The following is a 7500-nucleotide window of genomic DNA, read 5'->3' on the forward strand; positions in this document are numbered from 1 at the left end:
GGGCTGTTATATGTTATATGAATATGTTATATATGTTATATGTTGGACAAATACAGATTTGTGTTTGATAAAAGGTTGGGTAGGAAGCATCCATGATGATTCTGGAATAACTTTTCTGCGCAATCGTACAACTTGCACCTCACGCAAGCGGACTTTAGCATCAAGTGTTGTTTTCTTATTTTCTTTGTAAATCATTTGCACATCAATTACCTTCCCCTTCATTTGTATCATTATTTTTCTTTCTTTATCGTTATAATACAACAACTTACTTTGTGTCCATTAATTCTCACCCTCAAGCGTAACATTGTAAACATTCCTTCCCAGCAAAGAACTCCAAAATGCAATCTTGCAGTTCGGTGGTTCTACGCATTCCTAACTGTCAGGCACACACACTCTTTACTCTATCTTGTTGGACTTTCATTCGGAACTTACTGAATGTTTCTTGCTTTGGCCCCAAACTACGGTTCCTTTCTCTTTGTGGCCACTGTGTTGGCACATGCACTTGCAAGCTCATTGTAATCGCACCCATGCATTGTCATTGTTCTTTCTCGAATGTTGAAGGGCAAGCTTCGTTAGCCAGGGTAACACAGGTATTTGGGGAGCAGGTGGGATGAAAATAATTGGCTCAAATATGCATAATGAAATGGGTACACTGCTTGGAGACAACTGCAAAATGAAAAGATGCATTGCTGCAAAAATGCCTCTAAAATGCTAAAGTTGCTTTTCTTTTGTAGCACTTGAAATAATGTTACTCTTCTTTTCTTTCCTTCTTTTTTGGAGGTCGATGCACTGTGGAGTAAAAGTGCAGATGTGTGCACCCTTGACTTTAGTGGTCATGACCTTTGGAAGTTTGTGCTGCACAGAGTACGAAATGTCAACAAGCCGGTTCCATCACGCGCAATTGCACTGCAATTTACTAAATGTCGGGTTGCACTTTCTTTCTTTTTAAAGTTAGAATCTTTGCTTGGGATTAGCAAAATGGTTTAAATATCCCGGAGATGGGACTGGGTTCTTTAAACCAGCCTTCTTTTCTCAGAGGGCAAGGGTTGAAGTTATCCTGCACTTTACTGCAGAATATATTCTTTTGTGTTTTCCTGAAATGCAAAACTGGCTACCTGGTGCTTTTTTTTTGGCTTGTTGATGCTAAAGAGCTAACCACATCATAAAATAAACTCTTTCATACTCTTCTTTTTTTATTTCTTTCCCTTGTTTTCACAAGCATGATATAATTTTATTTGGATAAAGTGAAGCTGGTTGGGCTGGCAGAATAACCTGGAGGTATGTAGACATGCAGCTGAGCTGTCTAGCCTGCGTTTGAATCTCGGTCCAATTACAAACTGTCATCCTGGTGGCTCGCAAGCTGGGGGCGAGGCATAAACGTGTGTGCCACCCCCCCCCCCCATGGACGTTAACCTGGGTGTCCTGTCTCCTGGAATTAATTGCTTAGACATTAAATATCCCATGGTGTCCTTTGCAAAGAGTTGGTGAGCTATCACTCGCACTCTGAACAAATTCCAATTTCCTGCTCAAACCTACATGAGCCACTACATCAGGAGCACAGCTGTGCTCCCACCAAATTATGTTTTCTGCAGCCATGTGCTGTGTATGAAAGAAAAAGTGAATCTGGTTGATGATGATTAATTATGAATGCAGATGATGTGATGCAAGTTGACAGAAATCAGATAAGTTGCTGCCCTAAATGAAGTTAGCAGGTAGAGCAGGTACATGTCTGCATCTCGCCAAGAGATACCAACGATGTTCAGTTTTGAAACGGATGAGGTAAGGACGTACCAAATATGACGTGGTAATATAGAACACTGAACAAGTTCTTTGTCGTGGTCAACTAGTTGGTCCAGAAAATATGGCAAAGATGGAATATATCCAGTTTGTCTGGTCCACCAATATTGCCCCACACTTTATGGAGCAAGGCACTTGAGTGATTGGGTTTCTCTCAAGAGCTGGTTAAAAAACGGTCCTCAAGTGAAATCATGTCAACGTGAAAGCTGTCTGCATTCCATGACATGTTCCATTTTTCGGATGAGATTGATCTAGTCCAGATCATTCGGTGATGTTGGATCTGTTGGGGGTGGAATGACAGGTCGGTATTCTTCAAGTTGTTAGTTGGTGTTGGATCCCTAATGGGGTCTGACATAACTACTGCTATCCCAGTTACAGTTGCTGCATCTTGGAGAATGCTGCCCCTGGATGGGGGATGTAAGGTCTGCAGTTTAGTTGCATCCTACCATTTGCAATTGTTCACTAGCTTTGACACCAATGCAAATTTTTATTACAGAAGCTAGGAATCAAAAAGCTACTTGTATCAAACAAACAGGTTCCTTGCTACCATTAGAGTATTTAAATTGCATCAGATGTGGAAATAAATGTGAATTGTTGCTCCCAGCTTGCCAGCTCGATGACCGAAGACGCCATTTGCATTTCGCTATCTCCATTCCTACCTCGTTTGGAATCCCGTGTGGGCACGGGCAACTTGCTAATCTCTTAAAAAGAGAAAGCCATCAATGTACCTTGGTCAAATTTCTTATTTTGGATTAGCTATAAAATTCAGACTCTGCAGTACATAGTGCTGAGATGCCACAGGCACGATTAGCCAAATGGCCTTTATCTGGTTTAAAACCTTGGGGTGGGGGAGATGTAGATCGAGTGACTTAGGAAATATAAGAGAGGCGTCTGCAAAGTTAAATTAAATGGAATTTTAAGTCAGTGCCATCATGTCACCGATTTTTAAAATACCAATCAATCGGACCAAGAACGGTAAACTGATTGAAGAGTACAGCTGCTTGTTAGAAAGATTGTTGTACGTAGTCATATTTATCACAAGCTTGTAAAAGTCTCGGCCCCATTTTGTTCAATTATTATTATTTTTTACACACAAAACCTAAAATCTTTACTTTTTTTACTTTTTACCACCAATCATAAACTTCTTGTATTTAATGACCGGTCGTACACAGATCCAGTTTTAAATATATGACTCCTGTTAATGTTATTTAATGGTGTAGTGTGCTGAATGCCATCAGGTGTGTGTTTGTGTGTGTCGTTGGTTGTTGTCTCCATAGGCCGGTTCCAGAAGGTGGAACAAAGTCCTCCCAGGTCTCGAAGTATCCACCTTCATTTCGGTAAGGGGTCATGATTCATAGACAAAGCTGTGAAGTTTTATGTTCTCAAAGTTGTGTTCCGAGGACTCTCTTCAGGATTGTCACTGAGCCCCGGACAACTTCCAACTGCAGATTGTTTGAAGTAATATTCCCAGGGATGTTTTTAATGATCACTGTAAAGTTCTTCTTCATCATTGCCGTTGCTCCAATTGTAATCGCTGGTACAATTTCCGATCTCTTCAACTTCCAGGATCTTTTGATTTCATTTTTGACACCCTGGTATTTTTTTGTTTTGTTTATTTTTTGTATACAAAGTCGAGGATCATGGAAGAGCTTGGAACACCGAATGGATCAGGACACAACAGTAGAAAGAGGGGTTTGGGGGGAGGGCACCAACAGCAGAGTTGAGGACAAAATAGAGGGAGACTTGGACAAATAAGGACTATGGTGTAGACAAAATGGATGCAAAAACAAATTCAAGAAGGAAAAACTGAAAATTTTGAAGGGGGTTGGGGTGGGGGCTTTGGAGGCTAACTTTGACATGTGCTTTGCCCAAGAAAGATGGCTGATGATGAAATTCAATCCAATGATTGAACGTCCTCAATAGGATTCCTAAGAAAGTAGGGTTTGCTCGACGGTCCTTTCAGAGAGGAGAGTGAGAGATTTGATCATCTTGATTTCTGCTGCTACCCACACAACAACCATCTTGAGATAGCAATTGCAGTGTACTTTGCGTCAAAGGAGCCTCCAAGAAGACTGGACCACTCATTACCCACAGTCTGGAAAGGAATTTAGAATTTGTTCAGGGTGCCAACGATGGATTGTCAACTCTTCGCAAAGGACACTGTGGGGTCTTTAATGCACACCGATTTAATGCTAACAGATCGGGCACCCAGTTCAATGTCCATCTGATGCTTCAAATATTTGGGATGAAATTAAAATCACATACACATACCTGTAAGGCTAAGCTGTCATGCCACCCTGTATGAGTAAGACCTACACTATAGCAAATCACATGATATACCTGACTGAGCTCGTCGTTTGTATTGCACATTGATTCATCGCAGACATGATGGCCATAAAAGTCGTACCATGTGCTGTTATCATTAAAAGGTGGTTGTGGTAGTATAATAAGTCGCCGATGTACATTTCGGTTGAAAGCGATAGTAACTATTGGTATAAACCACTTGCAGATCATCCTCTGAATATGATGGTTTGAATTTAAACTGCTGGACCTACCTCCATTGTCCATATCTCGTGGTTTTCCTGGAATGCGCTCTTGTAGTCATGGCCATAATACTTTGGCAACATTTGCAGGCCCAGGGTGGACATTGTTTTGGTCTCTGCAAATGTTTTGCAAGGAAATAAACAAACCTCCACCCTGGCCCTGGTCCAATCGGTAGGGGAGGGGTACGAATGAAAGAGAGGAGCCTCGACTTGCCGAACTTTTGTTGAATTCTAGTTGTGGGGCCTGTGGGTGCTTCCTAATTAGACCCTTTCCTGTTTCACTCTCCCCCCCCCCTTTTCCCTACAGAGTTTTCCTGTTCCTCCCAAGGTGCATTTTCTGCACTTCAGCAAAATAAAGGCCACCACATTCATAAGGGTCTCTTGTACGCATTTTATGATCAATTCATCAGCAGTCCTGCGGTCTTATAATCCATACCACATGGAAATGTGGTATGTTTGGCTTGAGGAATTGGGAAGAGGAATAAAATCCGTTTGCTTATGCATGTATAAGCAGGTGGATAATGTTGGGCCTTTTTCACCATCATTTAATTCATTCGAACGATACCATCTTGTATTCTTCTAAGATGCATCAGAAGAAGGATAGGTGTGAGTGGGGCTGGCAGCCATGTCATGTTAATTCGTGATCCGAAACTGGTGTGATCTGTGCCTTTTAAAGGGACTCGAAGGAACTTTAATGAGTCGATCCACATTTTGATATGTTCGCATTCCACTGTGGTAGTCTAGCGTAGTAGCCTCGAAAGTATGTCTCGCTCTCACACTTTAATCCACATTTGCTAACAATTTGAAAAAATTGTAGGAAAACTCCATCATTGCAATTTGCCACATTTCTATAGATGCTCGGCCACCAAAAGGCATTAAATCATTACTGATGAGTTGCGAGGGACATTATAAAGATAATCATTTCCAATGTACATGCTGACGGGACTGACAGAGAATGCTGTTCCTTTTTCCTCCCACCAGGAAAGTTTCATAAAATCCCATTTGATCCTGGCTCGTGAATTAGAGGGAAATAGAGAATTAGTTCATTGACTCAGTCAGTCCAAGCAGCGGGGGTATGGACCATAACTCCCCAGGATGGACTGTCAGGATACCCTGCCAGCCCACGAGGAGGTGTTTCACGAGAAGGTGCAAGAGATTGAGAAGCTCAAGTGTAGAGTGAGAGCACAGGAAGAAGAGAGAAAAGTTAGTCTTGCTGCTCTTGAAGATGCCATGGGGAGGTACAGGCAGCACAGCCATCGTTTTCTCGAGCAACACGTGATTATGGAGAAACTGAGGGCAAATCGGAGCAAGCTGTCAGTGAGATAATCATCAGATCTTGTGTACCCAGGAACGATTGGAATTGCTGTTGGTGGAGTTATGATGCTCAAAACAAATTTACAGGTTTTCCTTTCTTTTTGACTGCCCATTCATTATTTTTTTTCCCCCCCTTCAACAGCTGCCTTGTTGTGCAACTTATATAATGACCCAGTTAAAGGACTATGATCTTGTGTTGCCATTTTTTTTTTCATTTTGCGTTTTCTTGCTTTTGGATCTTGTGATACGTTGGTGTGGTGTTGATGTGGTGGAGGCATGATGGGCTGAATGGCCTCCACTTGCGTCTAATTTTGTTGTGATTCCTTGTGAAGTGCCTGAAGAGTGGAACAAAGATTGAAAACGATGCCAACGATCCAGGGTCGTCTGAGCTCAAAGCACTGAAGCACAACCTTCATCGGACAAACACGGATCCATTTTAGGTTAGAGGGGGTGCAAAGACTTTCATTACACTGAAAAATATAATTTCGCCGAGCACAGCGAATGGAATATTTTTTTGCGGATGCTTCTTTTTGCCATATATTCCAAAGACTATTCTAAATCTCCATAAAGAACACCCTTATACACTTGAAAGGAAGTACTCTAATGAAGAAAAATTGCTCAAAACTCAACATTTATTACTTGTAAAATCGAAGATTTGCCAGTATATTGGTCAGTCGACTTTGTTAGTACTTGGCAAAAAAATATTTTCCACCGAGTATGTTGGTCTGTTGTGTTTGTCTGTTTGCGATACGATTTTTGGCCACAGTTTACAAGCAATAGTTCTGAATTATTTTTGTGTGTAGGTGACCGGCAAAGAACAACAATGCTTAATTTTGGTGAAGGTCCAAATCCAAATCTGGATCTGAGATTTATTTAATTTTTAATTGATTCTTTACCATTGAGAGATGGGACAAAAAACGATATATTATAGCACAATATCTCTACAAAAAGTTGTGGACGGATTCGGATGAAACTTGGTGGACATGTTGGGTGTGTGACAGACTAATTGATTCCATTGTGGTGAAGATCCGAATCTGATAATTTTAAAGTGATTCTTTGCCATTGAGAGATGGGGGCAAAAAACTATGTACTGTATATTGTGATATCTCAAAAAGTTGTGGACGAGTTATGACAAAACTCGGTGGATGAGTTGGTTCGGTGACAAGAACAAGCAGATTAGATTTTGATTAAGGTCCGGATTCACATCCGACCTATCGGTGGCATACAGAATGTAAACTATTTGGCCTCGCGCAGGTATGTGCTCTACCGAGTGCCATTCTGTTTCACCAAGTTGTTACTCCATGAGTGATTTTTCATTACTTGGTGAAAAAATATTTTGCCAAAATGTTGGTCTGTTGTGTATGTCTGTCTGTCTGTCTGTCTGTCTGTCTGTTTGTCCATTTGTCACTTGATTTTTTTGTCCACAGTTTTCAAGCAATTGTTCTGAAATTATTTGTGTATGTAGGTCTCTTCATATACAGCCTTTTTGGCTGCTGGTTGCATCATTGGTTAGGGGTGCGGCTATGCCACTGATGCAGTGCCCCTATTACCAGTGCACTGGTGCTCATTTCACCAACCTCGGAAGAATGACAGGCTGAGTCAACCCCCTGATGTTAATTCAGTGGAAAACGGGACTCAAACTCAGGACCCTAGGATCCCAAACCAGCACCAGGCTTTGTACGTAGGTGACCGGCCAAGGTCAACAAGGCTAAATTTTGGTGAAGATCTGCATCCGGATCCGGATCTGATAATTTTATAGTGATTTTTCACCATTGAGAGATCGGGCCTTAAACGATATGTAGCACAATATCTGAAAAGATTATGGATGGATTCGGACGGAACTTGG

General features: G+C 41.5%; 1 protein-coding gene across 3 annotated transcripts in view; it reads left to right on the top strand.

Annotated features, from left to right (window-relative positions):
- Positions 1 to 1187, top strand: part of ABHD2 (abhydrolase domain containing 2, acylglycerol lipase) — a 79873-nt gene extending 78686 nt beyond the window's left edge. For all 3 annotated transcript variants that reach the window (XM_085877518.1, XM_085877519.1, XM_085877517.1), the window contains one exon: positions 1 to 1187. This exon is cut by the window's left edge and continues 1678 nt beyond it. The gene's annotated coding sequence lies outside the window, so the exon portion shown is untranslated.
- Positions 1188 to 7500: the final 6313 nt, after the last annotated feature.

Source organism: Eptatretus burgeri, chromosome 4 (assembly GCF_056783735.1).
Source record: "Eptatretus burgeri isolate ZD-2024b chromosome 4, Ebu_testis_v1, whole genome shotgun sequence".
NCBI classification, from domain to species: Eukaryota; Metazoa; Chordata; class Myxini; order Myxiniformes; family Myxinidae; genus Eptatretus; species Eptatretus burgeri.